This window comes from Mobula hypostoma, chromosome 7, assembly GCF_963921235.1.
Source record: "Mobula hypostoma chromosome 7, sMobHyp1.1, whole genome shotgun sequence".
NCBI classification, from domain to species: Eukaryota; Metazoa; Chordata; class Chondrichthyes; order Myliobatiformes; family Myliobatidae; genus Mobula; species Mobula hypostoma.
In genome coordinates, this window is record NC_086103.1 from 150986534 (window position 1) to 151009574 (window position 23041).

Genomic DNA, 23041 nt, shown 5'->3' on the forward strand with positions numbered 1-23041 from the left:
TGGATTGCTTGCAAATTTAATGATCATTGAACCTTGAACTGAATCTATGACCCACTGTCATGGCCACTACAAATTCTGCCTGCCTTTGTTCACCTCCTGTCCTTTTGGCATTAGTATTGTAGTCTTTATCTCTATTTTCAGATAGGTAGTGTTGCCTCATCTACCAGTCGAGGAAAGCATCAGCTTGCATACTATCCATGTTGTATACCCTGCACTAATTTATGTCCCTGTCCTTATTGACATAGACTGCCTTGCCATCCCCTTTCAGGACCTTAACGTACAAAATCATAATCTTGGGCTTAAATATCATCATGGTCTTGCAACTCCAATCTGAAGGCTCAAGTTCTATAGGATTTTTTTCCTTCCTTTCCTTGGCCTGTTGCTGTGACTTGACCCCACTGGCAGCAATGTAAACATTTCCTTCCTAAAATACTGACTCTCTCTCTTACCTCTTCTTTCTTTTAAGCCCCTTTGTTACTCCCTCATCCTTCATTAATTGTTAGTATTATTTTGTATTCATGATCAAATTGTTGCTTTTGGAGCTTTGTGTTCACGTCATTCATTCAGTGACAGAAAGACCAAAATGCTTCAGTTTGTTCCATAATGCAAGTGAAATAGTGACTATTATTATTGTGATTAATAACTTAAAATAAATGGAAATGAGACTGGAAATCCATGATTGTGTGAAGCAAATTAATTTCGTCGTTAATCTTAGATTGCCCAAATTCTCAAAGGTAGTTGGAAGTTTCTGCCTTTTTATTACATAACCAGATAGTTTAAAAATCCATAAAAATAGCATTGCTTAGGAATGATTGCAGTTTGATGTGTGTCCTGTTCTCTGAAAAATGATCAAATTGAATTTGTTATTAAACTTTTTAGAAGTAGGAATTCAGACTTTAATATACACGGCACCTTTTCAAGATGGCTGGATGACACAGCACTTTACTGCAACTAAAATACCATAATGAATAAATTAGGATATTAGAATCAAGCCTACTTAATAGCATGCTACAAGCTCTCACAAACAACTGTATGAAATAGACAGGATTATCTGATTCAGTCTGGGTGACAATCAAGAACATGTTGGTGACTACTGAAGAAACAGTTCACAACCGAGAAAGACGGCACCTGGGGCAGGAAGGGTTTGCAACCCAACCTGCATCTTCCAAAAGGAGGAAACCCTAGAAGCTACAGACAGACTGATGGAGATGGAAGATGCGCACCCTGCCAAGACAGACCTAAGAATATCAATCTTTATGAACGGGTCATTGCATTTATGGCAAGATCCACAAGAATCTGTGGGGCTTAAAAATATATCAGGCCAAGATTAAACACCTGCAGCAGGAAGAGAACAATGCAGTGCCCAAGATTCACTCTTGGTGAGATGCAGGAGGAGCCTGTCTCAGAGTCACCCCACAGTCCCTAGAACCACTAAGTGACAGAAACTCCCACTCCAGGCAAAGTACCAGATCATCAGTGGCTTAAGTGACCTCTAACAAATCATTTAAGGGAGTGGTTTCAGTTTGAGGAGGATGTAATCCATATTAGTGGCCAAGGGAGATTTTGGTAGATGATTGTAGACCACATCAACTATCGTTGTCAGCTTTGCTATTGAGAGATTCAACCAAGTGAAGAGGAAAGCCAGCAAAACCCTGAACATAATTAACTCTAGGGTGGCCAAAATAAACCATCTGCATTAAGTGCTCTGATCCCTTACTAAACAGTTGGGGTGGGGGGGGGCAGTGTTGGCATGCGAAGAAGTGAAACCACCACTTGCTGAGCACTGTAACATCTTCAGAAGTAAGCTTAAAACATTATGCAGAGATGATATAGCACCCTATAAATCCTCCTCCTCCTGGTTGAGTTCAACATCAGAACAGCCAGAGTTAGTTCTGCCCCGGCCCGAGTGAGTACCCTGCAAGTTGTACAAGCACTGCCCTAAGCTGCTCCAGCTATTTTGGAAATGTCTTGGGTTACCTGGCATAGGGGAAAGGTCATGGACCAATGGAGGTATGCAGAGGGAGTCTGGATCCTCAAAGAGGAGAACACCCAAGACATTGAGCAGTTTAGATCAACCTTGCTGCTCATTGTGGAATGGAAGATATTTCCCAGTCTTGTTTCCTGCTGCTTGGACTGGGTTTCTCCCAAAAAATGGCTACAATGATACATCTATACAGAAAGGAGCGATTCCCAAGGTGCCTGGAACACATGGGCGTGGTTTTCCAGCTGATTAAGGAAACAGACGAAGGAAAGGGTGACATGGTTGTACTATGGTTTGACCTCAGATCATTGTCTCATTTTGGTCTAATACAGGAACTTCAGATTGAGAGTCTTCTCAGGATCGACCACATCAGGCTGGCACTGGCTCTCAAAGGGTATTATAACTGAATGTACAATCTTAGTCATCCTCTTCTTCAAGACAATGATCATGCTGGTTAAAGCAGCTGAAGTGAAGTGTAGAGGTCCTCTGACTAAGATGAGTGTGCTGCAGGCCCCAATCAGAGCCTTCATGGGTGATCTCATGGTGATGACTACATTAGTCCCAAGCAGTGGATGGATGCTCCGGGGCTGAAGAGGGTCATCACATGAGCAAGGATGAGATTTAAGCAAAGAATTCTAGAACTCGTGCTAAAGAAAGGCAGATTTACAGTCAAATTCTGTTTCTCTTTGATGTTATTGCTATCCCATCCATTTCTGAGAAACCAGTCAAGAGTCAGTCTTTGACTGCAGCCTGAGATGCGGCTGCCATCCAAAAAACTAGAAGTCTGGCTCACCAGTGTGGGCAAGTCAGGCTAGGCAAGTTAAAGGCCTGGATCTACCAGCACAGCATCCTCCTGAATTCACTGGTCGATGCTGGTGTATGAGAAACTCATGTCAACTGTTGAGGCTCTTAAATGAAAGATCAGTGGCTACCTTTGAAGATGGCTAGGCTTCCCACATAGCCTGAGAAGTATTGCAAAGTACAGAAAGAGGAATAAACTGCAGCTTCCCTTCAGCAGCCTGAGTGAAGAGTTCATGGTTTCCTATACAAGAGAAGTGTTGCTGTATATAGATAATTCCAGTGACCCCAAAGTCTCTGCAGCAAGCATTGAGGTCCAGGCAGGCAGGAAGTGGAAGGCCCAAGACACAGTGGAGTTAGCTGGCTCGTGTCTGGGGCACGGGGATCAGGTAGGGACAGTGGTGTCTGATCATTTGTGACTGGGCAGCTTACCTTCTACTATTTTGTCAGGGCCCAGGGCAACGACAGATGTAAACTGGTTCAGGAAGAGTTGTGATAGCTGTCGAGGAACTGCGTACCACCAGGATGGTAGGAGTGGGGCAGCAGGGAACTTGGGCAAAGTGGGAGGGTGTACTAAGGTGGAAGATCTGCTGGTCCAACATCTTACAGGCAGAACCTCAGTGCATCAAGTTCATGATCCTGGCTGTGTATGACATCTTGCCTAGTCCAGTGACCCTTTTTTGTTGGAGCAAAAGCAAAACACTCTCATGGCTCCTCCATCCTGGCAGAGAAACCCTGGAACACATCCTCAGCAGTTGCCCAAAGGCCCTGGGAGAAGGCTGCTACTGCTGGTGCCATGACCAGTTGCTGAAGGCTATGACAGAAAATTCTCCTTGGCTATTACAACAGTAAGCACCTCCACCAACCCAGAAAGCCTGTATGTAGCCTTTGTCAAAGCTGGAGAGCAGTCACTGTGTCAGCCCAGATCACTACCAGGCTTGCTTGCCACGCTGTCTGAAAGTAAATCTTGGCAAGCAGTTAAAGTTCCCTGACTTCATCGTATCATCATCACTGAGGCCTGATGTGATCATTCTGTCAGAAACCTCAAAGCAGGTGGTCAGGGTTGAATTGACATTACTTTGGGAAGACCAGATTGAGGAGGCATTTGAGCACAAGACGGCCAAGTACTGGGAGCTGGTAGAGCATGCCAAAGATGGGGGTGGAGGGCATGTTGTGAGTCTATAGAGGAAGGTTGCAAGTGTTTTTTGCTGGCTGCTCACTCTGCAGAACTTGTTCTTTCCTTGGCGTTATAGGGGCTGCAAAGAAAAGAGGCATCAGAACCGTTATAGAGGCTACTGAGTGTTCCTCCAGATGGCTGTGGATCAAGAAGTGTGACCTGTGGTCCAACGCTGATGAGATGTAAATCGGGTCTGATCAACCCTGTCTGGATTGACTGGGCAAGGGTGTCTGATGTTGGAAGACCTAAAACACCTGGTGACCGCAGGTTACAACACTGTGATGTGTCCCAGTACATCCCACGATGTATCTCTGCATTTAGCTATTTTTTTGAGGCAGGTATAGATATTGTTTGGCACATTGTGAATAAAACTCCTTAGAATTTATTCAAGATGATACATGGATACCTTTTGCATCCACCAAAGAGGCCAGCAGCCTCCATTTTACTACATCTTTAATACATATAACTTCAGTATACCACTGAAGCATAAGACTAAATTTTTGTACTCTAATCATTCCTTGATTCTCGGTAGTTAGTACTGCATTACTGAGAGTGTTCCCTTCTAAGTCATGGCTAACACATGAGTATTGTGTTTTGTATGTATATTGGTGGAACCTTTTGACGGGAGGGAGTGAAGAGTCACAGGTGTTTAGTGATCAAATCTAACTTGTACAGGATGTCGGTAGACTAGTCTCCAAAATGCTGATTTATCATCTGTTTCCTTTAAGTTTATTTACTGCTGTTTTCCCTTTCTTTAAAAAAAAATCTGTGAAGTGAAACCATACTTTCTGAATAAAATAAACAGTCTCACCTGGTCTAGTTGTAAATTTAGGCAATGCACATAAAATGCTGGAGGACCTCAGCAGGCCAAGCAGCATATCTGGGAAAAGAGCAAATAGTCAATGTTTTGGACTGAGACCCTTCATCAGGACTGGAACAAAATGAAGTCAGAGTAAGAAGGTGGGGGGGGGTGCAGGAGAAAGAAGTACAAGGTGATATGTGAAACTGGGGGGGGGAGGGTGAAGTAAAAAGCTGGGAAGTTGATTGGTGAAAGAGATAAACAGCTGGAGAAGCAGGAAACTGGAAAGGGAAGGGGAGGGAGCACCAGAGGGTGGTAATGAGCAGGTAAAGAGATGGGTGAGAGAGCAGGAAACAAGAATGATAAGGGGGGGGGGGGAAGAGGCATTTACTGGAAGTTCAAGAAATCAATGTCCATCAGGTTGGAGGTTACCCAGACAGAATATAAAGTATTGCTCCTCCAATCTGAATGTGGCTTCATCATGGCAGTAGTTGCTTTGATTTCCACCATCTTCAATTTCTCTCAAGCTGTAAATTTGTAGTCTTCATGGAATTTGGTTTTACCATATAACTAATTTGGCAGTTTGAAACTTTGGGGGTGCTGGACTTGCAGATTTTTGAATATTTTTCCTTTTAATACTACATAATAGAATTGCGTTGGAGGATTGAAATTTTCCCAAGTACTCAGTAAGTTTAAAATGTGAATTGAAACTGGAGCAGCAGGGGGATTTAGTAACTGGCCCACTGGCAGGTCTCAGAGAAGTGAAGGAATTGAGGCCCTTGTGATTTATGGGAAGCAGGCAGATATAGCCTTATTGGAATTTTTGAATAGTGAGATAGTGGATTATCAGTGATCGTTTAAACATTGTAAACAGTAAATCTGTTGATTTTTAAAATCATTATGGGATTTGTATTTTTTCCGTTATGTAATTAATCCATAAGACAAAGGAGCAGAAGTTAGCCATTTGGCCCATCGAGTCTGCTCCGCCATTTTATCATGAGTGAACCTGCAAGTCGTAGAAGGAGATGCAGAGGAGATTATGTGATTGGTGGTGATGTTGGGATTGCAGAGCAGCTGGCAGAAATGACAAAGAATGACTTGCTTGGCATGGAGGCCTGTAGAGTAAGAGGAACCCTTTTTCTCTGTTTGGTGGACAGGGAGTGGACTACGAGCAGAAGAACTGAAGATGGAGGAGACGTGTGTGACGGCACCATCAAGTTTTGTAGAGGGAATCCACATTTCCTCTCATCCTAAAAACATGTTTTGGGGGCCGAGAAACTGAGGGAAAGGAATGGTATTTTTGCAAAAGATCGGGTTGGAATGGCTTAGATTAGGTACCTGTAACAGTTCACAGATTTATTGTATATTAGTTATAATATGTAGCACATATATTAGTTAGTGGATAGTTTCCTGAGATGGAAACAGAGATCCAGAAAATGGGGAGATGTTTCAGAGATAGTCTAAATGAATTAAGGGCAGGGTGTATGAATGTTAGCCAGAAAGATGGTAATCTTGAATAGTTCCACACAAGTTCAGAAGAATGTAGTTACCATCTGTAATGGAGAAAGATTTGGAGAGTGGTGTCAGAGGAAGTTTGGTACAATTACTGATCCACATAGCCAATGAAAAGACCGGTATAACTAAGACCAAGCAACTGGCTGTGGCTACATCTTTGATTTGTAGAAAGAGCGAGGAATCAAATTAGTGAAGTTGTTGCAGAAAGAAGCAGAGGGTCTTGTACATGGGGGATGGAAATGTATTATGATGGACGTCCATGGTAAAGAAAAACCATGGAGGCTGTGGGATTGGAAGATGTCGAAAAGGTGATACAGTTGAGGTATGAGGAGATAAATTCAGTGTGGCAAGTCCAGGCAGAAACAATTGAACTTCCAGAACAGTACTTTCTGTGAATCTTGGCAGTGTAGGGTTAGTGCACTATTAGCTTTTTAGGGGAGATCTCCTGATGTAATGACATTTATGAAGGATTGGGAGGCAAAAGCCTTGAGTTTGTTGGTCGGATCCTTGTCTGATTAGATACGAGAGGCTGCTGTCTAGCCTCTACAAGGTGGATGTTAATTAACCAGACTTTTACAGCACTGCGCTTGTCTATGGGTTATCAGATTCAAGAATCTGCAGCCCTTTGTCTCTAATAATTATCATACAGCCTTTGATTCCATAGCCACCATACTTGATCTTTGGCACCCCACCAGGCTCCATTTCTATTATCCTTCTAGCTTACCCCTTTATACTGGCTGTTTTCTTTCTCCACTCTCAGTCCTAATGCAGGGCCCCTACCCAAATTGTCGACTACCCCTTTGTATCCATAGATGCTGCGTGACCCGCTGAATTACTCCCATCAGTTTGATTTTTGTTTGTGAACCAGCATCGGCAGTTTCTTATAAAACAAATGGACTGAGAGCACAAAAAGTCAAAAGTCGAGAAGTTAAAAGTAAAATTATTATTTAAGTACACATAGGGTATATGTCACTATATTTATTATTTTTATTTAGAGATTCAGCATGGAATAGGCTCTTCTGACCCAACGAGCTGCACCGCCCAACAACCTAGCCTAATCACAGACAAGAGAAAATCTGCAGATGCTGGAAATCCAAACAGCACACACAAAATGCTGGAGGAACTCAGAAGGCCAGGCAGCAGCATCTATGGAAAAGAATACAGTCGACATTTCAGGCTGAGACCCTTCATCGAGTCCTGAATTTACCTAAATGGGTAAATTCCATAGTTGTTTTGTTGTGGATAATGAAATTTTTGATGGAAGTCACTTATGCTGGCATTAGTACTTTCTTGCTTGTGCTTAATTTCAAAGGTTCAAAGGTCAAATTTAATGTCAGAAATGTATACAATATACATACTGAAATGCTTTTTCTTCGCAAACATCCACAAAAACAGAGGTGGGCCCCAAAGAATGAATGACAGTTAAATGTGAGAACCCCAAAGTCCCCCCACCCCTAGCTCCCCCCTCCCGCGCGTAAGTGGTAGTGAGCAACAATCCCCCCACCCCCCATTGGCAAAACAAAAAGTGCACCTGCTACCAAGCACAAGCATGGTAAGCGATCGCAAAGACACAGACCAAAGTTACCCCAAAGGCTTCGCATTTCATCCGACATTCGACAAACCACAGGTTGTGTCTCTGTCTCTCTGTCTCTCCTCCCCCCACCCCCCAGCAAGGGAGAGGGAGGTGTCCCCCCTTTTCACAGTGAGCGGGAGACATAACAACAACCTGCTGCTTTACAATGTTAAAAGTCCGTTTTACCGCTTTTTTTCAAGCTCTGTATCTGAAGATCGAAAAGACCTCGTGTGTTCAGGCCCACAGTGAAAGATTTTCTGGCCTCCCCAATGACACGAGTCTCCTGCCCTCAATCCACCCATCTCTAGAGCCCTAAGATCTTAGGCTTTCAAACACGGTCGAGACTCTTAGACCAAACATTGGCAAATTGAATAACAGCCAGTCGTGGAACCCCGAGAATGGGTCCCATTCCCGCAAAGAACTGAGGTCTGTGTGTAACTCCAGGTCAGGGTCTTAGAAAGAACCCTGAAAAGGAAAAATAAAGATATTAAAGGTAGAAATAGAACTGTTTCCGAAGATGTAAGCAAAGGAGTCACCGTTAGGTACCATTATCCCTCCTAAGTTCAGCCTTCAAGATAAAATTTATTAGACTAAGAACTTGCATATTTGTACTCTGTAAAAAGCTGTGGTGTGTGTGTGTGTGTGTATATATGTATGTGTGTGTGTGTGTATATATATATATATATATATATATATATATATAAATAAAATATAATATAATATAGCTGTGGTATGGGAACTGCACTTCCCTCAATCGCAGGACTCTGCAGAGAATGGTGCGGACAGCCCAGTGCATCTGTAGATGTGAGCTTCCCACTACTTAGGGCAGGTGTGTAAAAGGGGCTCGAAGGATCGGTGGAGACCCGAGTCACCCCAACCACAAACTGTTCCAGCTGGTACCATCCGGGAAACGGTACTGCAGCATGAAAGCCAAGACCAACGGGTTCTGGGACGGCTTCTTCCACCGGGTCATCAGACTGCTTAATTCATGCTGACACAACTGTATTTCTATGTTACATTGACTATCCTGTTGTACATAATATTTACTATAAATTACTATAATTGCACATTAAGTCTCTGTTCAAATGTAAAGAATTTTACTTTTGTATATGAAGGATGTGAGCAATAAAGTCAATTCAATTCAAGTGAAAACCCAGGACAGTTTAAGAAGGAACAAATTGTTGCTTTTCAAGAAGGACAGGCAGCACGTCCAGCACTTGCTTTAAATGAATGCAGTGTTATAAGGTATTTCTTTTCGGCTGTCTTTGTCATAGAGCTGTACAGCACAAAAATGGTCCTTTTAGCCCAACACCACTCATAATGGTAACTAGTTGCATTTGTCTGTATTGGGCCCTGTAACCCTCTATTCTTTTCTTAAGTACTTGACAAATGCTTTTTAACACCATAATTATATTTGCCTCTACTATTTCCCCTGGCAGGTCATTTCATATAACTACCACCCTTTGTATTGGGTGGGGTGGGGGAGGGATAAAATCTTGCCTCTAAATTTGTCCCTTTTCACCTTAAACATGTGCTCTCTAATTTTAGACTTCCGCGCCCAAGAAAAATGACTTGTCCTGTCCATGCTCATTATTATTTAAACCTCTTTCAGGTTACACACCAGTCACCTACTTTTTAGTGAGAATAAACGCAGCCTATCCAAACCATCTTTGTAACTAAAACCCTCTATTTCGGGCATCATCCTAGTGAATCTCCTTTCTTCCTATAGTGTGACAAATAGAACTGATTAGAATCAATGTTTTTACAACTGTACTGTGACACTTCTAAGTCTTTTATTCATGTTTTGGCCTATGTAGGCAAGTATGTTGTATTCTTTCACTACCCTATCTATCTGTATTAGAATTTTCAGGTAACTATGAATTTTCACCTCAAGATCCCTCTGTATATCAATAGTCTTAGAGCCCTGCTCATTATGTATGCTATTAACATTTGACATCCCAAAATACATGACCTGCCACTTGCTTCAATTAAATTCCATCTGCCACCACTCCACCAACTTTTCTACCTCTATATCCTTTCATAACCACCAATTTTATGTTATCAGCAAACTTAATAATCGTATACAGATGACAAACAACTGTTGTCCCAGCACTGATCCCTGTGGTGCACTTCGAGTTGTAGGCTGCCAGTCAGGTTAAACAGCTTTTGGTCATTGTCTTCTATCATCAAGCCAATTTTCAATCTAGTTTGTTAAGACCCTTTAGATCCTATATACCCTAACTTTCTGGATCAGACTACCATGTGGGGTTTTGTCAGAAGCGGATGTCAGGATGCAGAGCTGGTGGAGAAGTGGCAGATGGAGTTCAATTCAGGTTAAGTGTGAGCTGATAAAATTTGGAAGGTTGATCTTGATGGCAGAGCATAAGGTTAATGGCAGGATTCCTAGCAGTATGGAGGAACAAAGGGATCTGGGTGAGATGGGGGGGGGGGGGGAAGAGAGTTCCATGTCCATTGATCCCTCAAAGTTGCCACATAGGTTTATAGGGTAGTTAAGATATGGTGTAAGAGGATTGTGCTCAAGAGCTGTGAGGTAATGTTGCACCTCTGGTGAGGTTGATGTTCTGGAGCATGTTGATATTAAGGGAGAGGAGGTGTTGGAGTTATTAAATACATTAGGACGGATAAGTCCCCGGGGCCTTTCGGAATATTCCCCAGGCTGCTCCATGAGGCGAGGGAAGAGATTGCTGAGCCTCTGGCTAGGATCTTTATGTCCTCGTTGTCTACGGGAATGGTACCGGAGGATTGGATGGAGGTGAATGTTGTCTCCTTGTTCAAAAAAGGTAGTAGGGATAGTCCGGGTAATTATAGACCAGTGAGCCTTACGTCTGTGGTGGGAAAGCTGTTGGAAAAGATTCTTAGAGATAGGATCTCTGGGCATTTAGAGAATCATGGTCTGATCAGGGACAGTCAGCATGGCTTTGTGAAGGGCAGATCGTGTGTAACAAGCCTGATAGAGATCTTTGAGGAGGTGACCAGGCATATAGATGAGGGTAGTGCAGTGGATCTGAGCTATGTGGATTTTAGTAAGACATTTGACAAGATTCCACTTGGTAGGCTTATTCAGAAAGTCAGAAGGCATGGGATCCAGGGAAGTTTGGCCAGGTGGATTCAGAATTGGCTTGCCTGCAGAAGGCAGAGGGTGGTGGTGGAGGGAGTACATTTGGATTGGAGGGTTGTGACTAGTGGTGTCCCACAAGGATCTGTTCTGGGACCTCTACTTTTTGTCATTTTTATTAACGACCTGGATGTGGGGTAGAAGGGTGGGTTGGCAAGTTTGCAGACGACACAAAGGTTGATGGTGTTGTAGATAGTATAGAGGATTGTTAAAGATTGCAGAGAGACATTGTTAGGTTGCAGAAGTGGGCTGAGAAGTGGCAGATGGAGTTCAACCTGGAGAAGTGTGAGGTGGTACACTTTGGAAGGACAAACTCCAAGGCAGAGTACAAAGTAAATGGCAGGATACTTGGTAGTGTGGAGGAGCAGAGGGATCTGGGGGCACATGTCCACAGATCCCTGGAAGTTGCCTCATGGGTAGATAGGGTAGTTAAAAAAGCTTATGGGGTGTTAGCTTTCATAACTCGAGGGATAGAGTTTAAGAATTGTGAGGTAATGATGCAGCTCTATAAAACTCTGGTTAGGCCACACTTGGAGTACTGTGTCCAGTTCTGGTCGCCTCACTGTAGGAAGCATTGGAAAGGGTACAGCAGAGGTTTACCAGGATGCTGCCTGGTTTAGAGAGTATAGATTATGATCAAAGATTAAGGGAGCTAGGGCTTTATTCTTTGGAGAGAAGGAGGATGAAAGGAGACATGATAGAGATATACAAGATATTAACAGGAATAGATAGAGTGGATAGCCAGCGCCTCTTCCCTAGAGCACCACTGCTCAATACAAGAGGACATGGCTTTAGGGTAAGGGCTGGGAAGTTCAAGGGGGATATTAGAGGAAGGTTTTTTACTCAGAGTAGTTGGTGCGTGGAATACACTGCCTGAGTCAGTGGTGGAGGCAGATACACTAGTGAAGTTTAAGAGACTACTAGACAGATGTATAGAGGAATTTAAGGAGGGAAGTTATATGGGAGGCAGGGTTTGAGGGTCGGCACAACAACGTGGGCTGAAGGGCCTGTACTGTGCTGTACTATTCTATGTTCTATGACTACTCTTAGAAGACTGTGTAAATTTGTAGTTGCCTTATTCTTGGAAGCATGTGGAAGCTTTAGCGAGAGTGCAGAGGAGAGTTACAAATGTGCTGTCTGGATTTGAGAACGTGTCTTATCAGGACAGGTGAGTGAGCCAGGACTTTTCTCTTTGGAATGTAGGAGAATGAGTGGAGCCTTGATAGAGGCATATGAGATGATGAAAGGCATAAATAGTGGACAGTTGTCACTTTTTTTTCTCCCCCAGCATGGCTGTGGCAAATATGAGAATACATTTTTTAAGGTGATGGAAGAAAGTATAAGGGGGAATATCAAAAGTGAGATTGATCTTGGAGTACGTTAAATGTTCAGCACACTATCATGGGCAGAAAGGCCTGTACTATGCTGTACTGTTCTGTTCTATGTCATTGACATGACATGACATGACATGAATGACCTTGACTCCACTCTGCAGCGGGCTATCCGGCCTGGACTTTCGCCAGGCTAGACCAATATATACTGTGGAAAGGCCAAATGTCAGCTGAATAAACAACAAAGCTTTAGGGACAGATCATATTCCTGCCAAAAGCTGTACTAGGAGACCTCAAGCATTGCAGTTATGAGTATCTTGAAGAAAGGAAATAAATTGTATTTGTGGTAACTACAGTGGGATTTCCCTGGTGTGTGCTAAAGGGAAAGTTATTATAGGTATTTTCTTCAACTGCCGCCTCCTAGTGGCCAAAGCAGTCGCTCTGGATTTCAGTGTGGATTTTGACCATTTTGAGGTATAGTACACTTGATCTTAATTGTTGGCAACTCCTAGAGCAGCATTGTTGATTGATCATACTTGGTATTTTATATAAAACTTTGGCTGTCAGTTGAGAGAGACTGGTTTATATTATTAAATTTGGCTGCCCTCAAAAATTCATCTTTAGCCTATGTCTTCTACATGATGAAATGCAAGCCATGATTTTAAACAGTGGATCCAGAACAAGCTCCATTTTGGTGCACAGTGATGTCTTTATGTCATTGCTCCAACACCTGCCTTTAATTGTTCTCACTTTAGTATTACATCTCATTTCCACTAAGTTTCCTAGAATGGATCAAGTGTAGGGCAACTGGGGATACTTACTTGGCCTCCACTCCACTCCACTCAGGGTAGTAATGTATGTCACCATATACTACCCTGGGATTCAGTTTCTTGTGGCCATTCATAGTACAAAAAGAAATCCAATAGACTCAATGAAAAACTACGCACAAAAACCAACAACCAATGTGCAAAAGAAGTCAGTCTGCAAATATGAAATATAAAAAAAAAAAATAATAGGTAAGTAATTAGTAATGAGAACACTAGTTGGAGAGTCCTTGAAAGTGAGTCCATAGGTTGTGGAATCAGTTCAGTTTCAGGGTGAGTGCAGTTATTCACGCTGATTCAGGAGCCTGATTGTTGAAAGGTAATAACTGTTCCTGAACCTTGTGGTATGGGACCTAAGACTTCTTTACCTCCTTCCTGATGGCAGAAGCAAGAAGAGGGCATGGCCTGAAGTGAGGGGGTCCTTGTTGATGGATGCTGCTTTCTCATGGCAGTGCTCTCTTTAGATGTGCTCAGTGGTGAAGAGGACTTTTTTTTTGTCTGTAATGAACTGGGCTGTATGCCTTTTTTTTTTGTAGGCTTTTTCATTTTTGGGCATTGGTGTTTCCATACCAGGCTGTGATACAGTCAGGATATTCTCTGCCTGTAGAAGTTCGTCAAAGTTTTGGTTGACATGCCAATTTTGTGCAGGCCTTTTTTTATATATATATATAAAAAAAGTAGAGGTATTGCTGAGCCTTCTTTGTAATGGCACTTATGTGCTTGTTCTAGGACAGAACGTCTGAAATGATAATGCCAAGGAATTTAAAGCTGTTGATCCTGTCCACCACCAGTCCCCTAATGACATGGCTCATAGACCTCTGGTTTCTTCCTTCTTGTATTCAATAATCAGCTCTTTGGTTTTGCTGATGTTGTGTGGGAGATTGTGGTGCCATTCAACCAGATTTTTAATTTGTCTCCTCTACACCAATTCGTCACCACCTTTGATTCGACCAATAACAGTGGCAAACTTGAATATGGCATTGGAGCTATACTTGGCCTCACAGTTATAGAAGTATAAAGCGAGTAGAATAGGGGTCGGTGCACAACCTCGTGGTACATCTGTGTTGAGGGAGGTTGTGGAGGAGGTGTTGCCAATTCAAACTAACTGGGTCGGTCTGCAATTAAGGAAGACGAGGATCTAGTTGCACAAGGTGGTATCGAGGCCTAGGACTTGGAGCTTATTCTTTGGTTTTGAGGGAATGATAGTGTTGAATGCTGAGCTATTGTCAATGAAGAGCATCCTGATGTATGCATCTTCACTGTCCAGATGTTCCATGCTGTGTGAAGAGCCAATGAAAGAGCAGTTGCTATTGACCTGTTGTGACAGCAGACAAATTGGAGTAGATCCAAGTTGCTCCTGAGGTAGGAGTTGATATGTTTCATGACCATTGTTCATCACAGTGAATGTAAGTGTTACTGGATGTGTTGTTTGCTTGCCTTTAACTGCTGTTAAGACCCTGAGCCATGAGATAGAACAAAGCTAGAACATGAAATGAACCTTTATTCAGTAAAACCATACAGCCTCAAAAATGCAACAATGCATCCGGAGCACGACTATTTAAAGGGCTTCCGAAGAGTATTTGAAGCATTGGGAACAACACCTCCAATCAGTGAAAGTAACACTGGGATTGCTTGTCAGTCGATCAATTGGCATGGGTTGCTTTGGCTCGCCAAAACATTTCCCTCTTGAAGATGACTACCTGTTGGTTTTGAGCTGAGGGTTGATTTGGATTGGAACAATGAGCTTATGCTGGTGATTAGTGTTTAGTGGTCACAGGCTGTCATGTTCTTGTTGCAGTGTTGATTACAGTTGGTGTTGGTGGTTGATTCAGTCAGGGTAAATTGAATACTTTGAGGAGATGAAGGTCCATTTCTGTGTTTGATGATCTGCCTGACGAACTGGAGCACAAGACCACAACAGGTTCATGTGGCAACACTAGGGATGTTTGTCTACAAGAACTTTGTAGAGTGCTTCCCCATTTTTTTTTCTTTGACAATCTGACCTGGTACCTGGGGGTCTTGACCATTGCGATAATGTCTGGCCCACACTGCACCTCCAGGCTTGAGTGACTTCACCCATTGATCAAGGTCGGTGTGACTGTCTTTTTGCACCAGACCGTCTGTTGTCTTGCATGTTGGATGCTGTAGCTGCATTGCAACCAACAGTACGCAGTTTCTTTCCCAAGAGCATTTCAGCTGGAGACTTCCCCTCGATCCGGATACAAAGTAGTTCGATATGTCAGTAAAAATGTGTTGAGAGCTTCGGCTGGTGCTCCTTCCTTTCTTGATTTCAGAAGCAACTGTTTGAAGGTATCCACAACTCTCTGTGCATTACTGTTGTCTGTGGATGATACGGGAGGGAGCTGGGTGAACGGATGTGGATTGTTCTACTGTTCTGACAGAATGCAGCAAGCTACTGTGCACTGAATTGGGTGCCATTGTCAGAAATGAGCATTTCTGTCATTCCAAAGCGGCTGAAGATCTGCAGCAGCTGTTGAATGGTAGTGTCTGTCATTGTTGACTTCATTGGTAATACTTAGGACAATTTTGTATAGTTGTCACCCAGGTCGAGATAGGTACACTCAATGATTGTGCCAATGAAATCAATATGTACTTGACTCCAAGCTCTGGTAGCCTAAGGCTATCGTTGTGGATTAGCTCTACTTTGATTCTGTGTTGCCATAGAACATTGAGTACACTGCTTGCATGCAGTTGTGATATCTTCATCTATGCCTGGTCAGTATACAAAGCTTCTTGCCAGGGCTTTCATTCATTTGATGCACAGTTCACAATAGTGGAATAGTTTCTTTACTTTTAGTTGAAGTGTTCATGGAATCACTACTCTGTCTCCAAACATTAGGCCAGGGTTCAGAGGTGGGAGCGATTATATGACATCGCTAGAAGGGTATGATATCTTCCTTAATCTAACTTGCCATCTGTCATTGAGGTATCTGGAGATATGCGGAAGACGAGGATCTGCACCCAATTTCTCCTCTAATCTTGTTGACCATGACTGGAAGACCTTCAACACCATCTGTTACAACCTGGTGGGCTTCACAATCAACTGAAGTCACACCCATGACTGTCATCATTTTCAGTAACTTGCTGAATTGAGTCTGGAGAGGGCATCTGCTTGACTAAGTTCCTGGGTTGATGTGCTCTTGATTTCAAAATCGTAGGCTAATAATGTTGTTGCCCATCTTTGTAGATGGTTAGCAGGATGTCTTCAACCTGAAGATGGACAACAGTGGCTTGGGGTCAGTAAGGAGAATGAAGCATCTGCCATGAAGCATCTTGTGGAATTTCTTCATGACAAATATGATTTCCTCCTTGATTTGTCCATAGCTCCTTTATGCTGCGGTCATTGATCTGGTTGTATGCATGGCAGCTTTTTCTGGACCATCAGGGAAGATATGGGACATGACGGCATCCACCCCATAGTTGGACGTATCTGTCACGATGATGATTGGCAGTATATCACCCCAGTCGACTCACAGGTGAAGTGTTGCCTCACCTGGAAGGACTGTTTGGGGCCCTGAATGGTGGTAAGGGAGGAAGTGTAAGGGCATGTGTAGCACTTGTTCCGCTTACTGCGTCCGGTGCTCCCGATGTGGCCTTTTATATACTGGCGAGACCCGACGCAGACTGGGAGACCGCTTTGCTGAACATCTACGCTCTGTCCGCCAGAGAAAGCAGGATCTCCCAGTGGCCACACATTTTAATTCCACTTCCCATTCCCATTCTGACATGTCTATCCACGGCCTCCTCTACTGTAAAGATGAAGCCACACTCAGGTTGGAGGAACAACACCTTATATTCCGTCTGGGTAGCCTCCAACCTGATGGCATGAACATCGACTTCTCTAACTTCCGCTAGGCCCCACCTCCCCCTCGTACCCCATCTGTTACTTATTTTTATGCACACATTCTTTCTCTCACTCTCCTTTTTCTCCCTCTGAATATACCTCTTGCCCATCCTCTGGGTCCCCCCCCCCGTCTTTCTTCCCGGACCTCCTGTCCCATGATCCTCTCGTATCCCCTTTTGCCTATCACCTGTCCAGCTCCTGGCTCCATCCCTCCCCCTCCTGTCTTCTCCTATCATTTTGGATCTCCCCCTCCCCCTCCAACTTTCAAATCCCTTACTCACTCTTCCTTCAGTTAGTCCTGACGAAGGGTCTCGGCCTGAAACGTCGACTCCACCTCTTCCTACAGATGCTGCTTGGCCTGCTACGTTCACCAGCAACTTTGATGTGTGTTGCTTGAATTTCCAGCATCTGCAGAATTCCTGTTGTTTGCGTTTAAATATGGGACAAACCAATTTAGCCCAATATACGGGATGTCCTGGCAAATATGGGACAGTTGGCAACCATATGTTCAAGTTCAGCAGTGCGTGATAGGGAATGAGGAAAGGTGCAGCTGACTCATATCGTTTCCTCGCGGCCCGGTGGTTGGGGACCGCTGGTTTAGGGGAAGTAGAGAGGCTACAGAGGGACTTGGACAGTTTAGGAGAATGGGCAAAGAAGTGGCAGATAGAGTACAGTGTCAGGAAGTGTATGGTCATACACTTTTGTAGAAGAAATAAAAGACAATTCAGAAGTCTGAGGTGCAAAGGGAGTTGAGAGTCCTTGTACAGGATCCCTAATAATGTGAAGGTCATGTTTTTAGTCAGGAAGGCAAATGCAATGTTAACATTCATTTTGAGAGGGCTAGAATATAAAAACAGAGATGTAATGTGGAGGCTTTATAAGGCACTGGTGAGGCTGTAAATGTAACTTTGCTGGATCAAATAACGACAGCACAGAAAGATCGTTACTTATCTTTTCACCCGTTTATTTCTTTGAGCTCAGCCGGCGAGTGAACTTGGACCCAACATCAGGGAGAGACCCTTTCTCATCTCCCCGGCGGTTCTACAAGTTCACTGCTTGATGTCAGAATTGTCAGAAGTTATAAGGCCACCGATACAAAAGAACAATCAGTTTGATAACCATTCCGGTCAAGTCAATGAACTATTGATACAGAGAACAATCAGTTTGATAACTATTCCGGCTAAGTCAATGAACTATTGATACAAAAGTACAATTGATTTGTTAGACACTCCAGCCACCTTAATTAAAGAAAAGAATGTCCTACCTGGTTTGCTGGAGCCACAACTTAAAATTACAAAGATAAGAACATCCGTCAAATTTATGCTTTAATTAAGAAAGGAATGTTCTGTCTAATTTCCATCAGGTACTGCTTTTTGTCAAAATCAAAAGGTATGAAAAGCCCAGAGACGTCTTATGTGGATCTTGGTGAACTTTAACCCTTATCTTGCTTCAAAGAAAGCAGCTGTGAGACATTATTCAAACACAATGCAATCACAGACATAGTTAGTACTTAATTCATTGTTTACAGGGATCTTGAGAATCCCCCATTCCCTTAAACTTTATCAAGGCCTCACTTGAAGTATTGCAAGCAATATTGAGCCCTTCATCTAAGAAAGGCTATGCTGACATTGGAGAGGGTTCAAGGGAGGTTCATAAAAATGATTCCAGGCTTGTCGTTTAAGGAGCAAATGATGGCTCTGGGTTTCTACTCACTAGAATTCAGAAGAGTTGAGGGGTGACATATTGAAAGGCCTCGATAGAGAGGATGTGGAGAGGATGTTTCCTAAGGTGGATGAGTTGTAGACCAGAGGACATAGACTCAGAATAGAGGGATGTCCATTTAGAACAGAGATGAGGAGGAATTTCTTTAGCCAGAGAGTGGTGAATCTGTAGAACTTGTTACCACAGGCAGCTACGGAGGCTGTCATTGGGTATTTTTAAGGCAGAAGTTGATAGATTCTTGATTAGTCAGGGCATGAAATAGGGAGAAGGCATGAGGTTAGGGCTGAGAGGGAAAATGGACCAGCCATGATGAAATGGCAGAGCAGACTCAATAGACTAAATGACCTAATTTTGCTCTTGTATCTTATGGTTTTTGGTGAGCCATTTTGCTGAAATTGGCCATGTTGATATAAAAAACAATACCTTATTGTAATTTGTTGTGTTTGCGAGCCTATAACTACTGACAAGACCCTGGACCCAGGAAGACTGCTCTCATGTTAGCCTCAGACTGAAATCGCAGGGATTTTGGGGTTGTTGGAATTCATGATGGTGCCCCCATGTTTTGTTGGTCAAAGTGAGCATAAAGGGAATCAAACTTGTGGGAGCAAAACCTTCTTATCACATACGTTGCTTGCTTTTGCTTTGTAGGAATAGATGACGTTCAAGCCCTGACACAGCTGTCAATTCAAGTTTGTTCCACAATTGCCATTTTGCTTGTGAGATAGCTTTCCAAAGGTCATATCTGACTCTCTTGTACTTTGCTTGGTTGCCAGACTTGCTGATCAAGACCTCAGCAAATTGTGCATTTCTTTTAGAGAAGATGGAATGATTTTGAGGGATTTTATCCTCAAATGGCTTTATGAAGTCCTTGCTATTGCATATTCATTTAGGTCCTCTGAGTCCTTGAACATGGCCCAGTCCACTGACTCAAAGTAATTCCATAGCCAGCCCTCTGTGTCCTGTAACCACCTATTTGTTCTGCTTGTCTCTGGTGTTTTGCTCTTGAGCCTCTGCAGTTAGGAGAATAGCCCTCTGTTGTTGAGCCACAACAAGCAGACAATTCTCACATATGCTCACAGTATGTTCTGGGCTCACTTTTCAAGTTTCACAGACAAAATGCATGAGCAAATTGACTTACTCTAAAAATACACAAAACAGCTGTTCCCCATCAACGTACCTCTTCTGCCAGTATTGCAATCTAAAGATCCATGACAAGATCAGTAAGTGCATCAGCACAGCTATTGGTTGTTAGAAGAAAAAAAAGCATGTTTCACAATCCTGACCTCCAGCCCAGCACAAAGCTTGTGCTCAACTAGGTAAGAATGACCCCTTCTCTCCTGTATGTTTCTGAGACGGGACTACCTGCACTAGTCAGCAGAATGCACAGGAGAACTGCTACCAGTATTATCTCTACACAGTTGCTGCGATTCATTGGCAGGATAACTGAACAATTTTCAACTTTCCCTTACAGGCTGACATCCCACAGTACTGAGTCTCTCAGACTGCTCTTTTGGACATGCCATGCTATTCACGTGCCTAACACTGTATGACTGCAACAAGCGCATTCAGCTCAGTCACTGAGAAATTACAAGGAAGGGAAATAATTTGAGCATGTTCTGGAAACTCATTAACAAGAAAGTAATATCCTAGTGAACTTCTTGGAATCTTTGACTCATGATCATTCCAAATGGAGAAGGAATGTTCACAACTGGACCGAGAATTTTAGGGTCCTTTAATTGAACGCTGAGCATAACTGCCACACCTGCCTGCCCTGTCAAGCACCAACTGCTGCAACTGTGCCCAAGTTGCACGTCCCACATTGACCTCAGAAACCACAGAACCGTAGTGCGAGCAATTCATCTTCAAACCCGAAGGTATGCCTGAGGAGCAGTGTAATGTATTAATGTGACCTCTGCCAACTAATTTTTACTATTCTATGGAAAGTTGAAACATTTATTAGGGGTAAATTGCATTAATAGATATAAAAGGAATTGTGGTCCTGTCTGGCATCCATGGGGAGCAGAGAACATTAAATTTCAAAAATTGTCATTCTCCAGACGATATGGATAAATGATGCCTTCTTAATATTGTGAAATATCTCAAGTTTCTTGGAAGTTTTATCTAGGTAATAGAAGCTGATTACACACACTTAGTTCCAATAAGCTATTAAATACATCCCGAAAAATACCTGAGAATGGAGCCATAATTGTTCATCCTCTCCACAAACTATTAAAATTTCCCTTATTCCCCAGTAGTTATCTTTATTCCTTTACAGCTCTTCTCAACTCTCCAGTCCTCCCATTGGCCTTAAACAATCTTACTTGAAAACTACAGGCTTTGCTTATTTCATATTCTTTGAAAGGTGTGGATAAGTAACTTTATTTAGGATGAGGAAATAAATACAGCCAAATAGTTGAATTTTTGATTCTGTTGAATCATCACTTGTAGTTATTTTCTGATGTTAGTGAAAGGTGCAAAAACTTGTGGCGTTTTCACACATATTGAAATGCTACTTATGACTTTTAGTATTTTTGAAATATTGTGGAATATTGGTAGATTGGGTTGGCTATTTGGAAGTTTTGTTGATCACTGAGCTTGGCAAAATATTCACAGATGTTTCAGCTCCAGGCGAGAAGCTATCATCAGTGCACAATAGAGGGTGATGTCTCCTCAATGCCAGCTTATGTACTCCTCCAGGGTCCAAATGGATATTGATTAGATGTTGTAATCTGGTTGGCTGGTTCAAAACACTGTGAGCAGTTTAGCGGTAGAAGAATCTGGTTGACTAGCTTTGAGGGAGGTCTGTTGGAAGTGTTTGCTTCACGATCCAGATCCCAAGGTTACTGTTGATTGTTGACATTGTTGTTTCTCTTTTCTTCATAAGGGTTTGTATACCAGATCTGTGTTGATGTCTTTGTTGATTGCTCCTTTAGAGAATCACACTTTGAGAAATTCTCGTTCCTTTCTTGTTCTTGCTTGAGCCAAGACTGTCGTCTAGTTGGGATGGTGTCCTTCTTCGACTTCGTGAGCTGATGCTAGCAAGAGTGGGTTGTGTCTTCTGCTCCTGTAGCCTGGTTGATAGTTTTCATCCTGTTTGATCAACGTAGTACAGGTTTCCCCCGCTATCCGAATGTAGAGCGTTCCTGTGAAACCGTTCGCAAGCTGAAATGGCATAAAGTGAAGAAGCAATTACCATTAATTTGTATGGGAAAATTTTTTGAGCGTTCCCAGACCCAAAAAAACTACCAAATCATACCAAGTAACACATAAATAACACTAACGTATAGTAAAAGCAGGAATGATATGATAAATTCACAGCCTATATAAAGTAGAAATAACGTATGTACAGTGTAGTTCCACTTAACAGAATTGGGAAGTTTGAACCAAAATCAATTTGTCGAAAAAAATTGGCAGCTACACGCATGTGCACATCACACATTCACACGTGTACACATGTCATGCATGCACATGTACACACTTTTGCACATCACGCATGCGCACACACCTACCTGTGCAAGGTTTCATGGTCATGGTAGTCTTTCTCGGGGTAAACACAAGTTTAAAGCAAAAATCCTCTTTCGGTTAATGAAAACAGGTACTAATGTAGATCTTTCGTAAAAGCGAAATAAAGTAAAGAGAGCGTTCAGAAAGCGGGGGACACCTGTACTTGTCACAGTCACTACGCTGGATTTTGTAGATGGCATTGATTTTATCAGTCACATTTTGTTGCACTCATAAGTTTTGATAAGTTCCTCCTCAAAGTTGTAGTCGGTGTGTGAGCAACTGTGTTGTGCTGCTGAAGCTATCTTGCTCTCATTTCTGACCTTTAGTATTGTTTATAACATTTATCTGAAGGTGTAGCAATATAGGATTTAAAAAGTCTTTTCCACCTTACAAACATACAATAACTACAATAATTGTACAGGGTAAAGTAGATGTTTCTAAGTTTGCATAAAAACTTAAAACTACAGTTCATAGTGTGGCAAAACCAAAATTGTATTAAATATTCATGAGCTTCATAATTTCATTAATAGCAGAACTGTGGATGGCTATGAAACTTGGAATCTTTCACCATGGTAAAAAGCTGCAATTTATTCCTTGTTGCTTGACTATTTTTGAAAATTAAGGTTCTCTGCTCCCTCTGGGTGACAGAAAGGAGCACAATTCTTTTAAGTTTATTGTGCAATTTAGCCCATAAATTGTGCCCTAATTTTCAGTGAGAATTAGCTAACAGAGGCCACATTAATGCAAAATTCTTTGTAATTTACAAAGAAAATTTTACTTAAACAAATGAACTGAAAGCAATTATTTGCGAAAGTC

General features: G+C 42.5%; 1 protein-coding gene across 7 annotated transcripts in view; it reads left to right on the forward strand.

The window, feature by feature from the left end:
- Positions 1-23041, forward strand: part of pds5b (PDS5 cohesin associated factor B) — a 270645-nt gene that overhangs the window by 22126 nt on the left and 225478 nt on the right. The window contains exon 2 of one of the 7 annotated variants that reach the window (XM_063054292.1): positions 7266-7485. The exons of the other annotated variants lie outside the window; for them this stretch is intronic. The gene's annotated coding sequence lies outside the window, so the exon portion shown is untranslated. The remainder of the gene's footprint in view (positions 1-7265; positions 7486-23041) is intronic. 7 annotated transcript variants of the gene reach the window in all.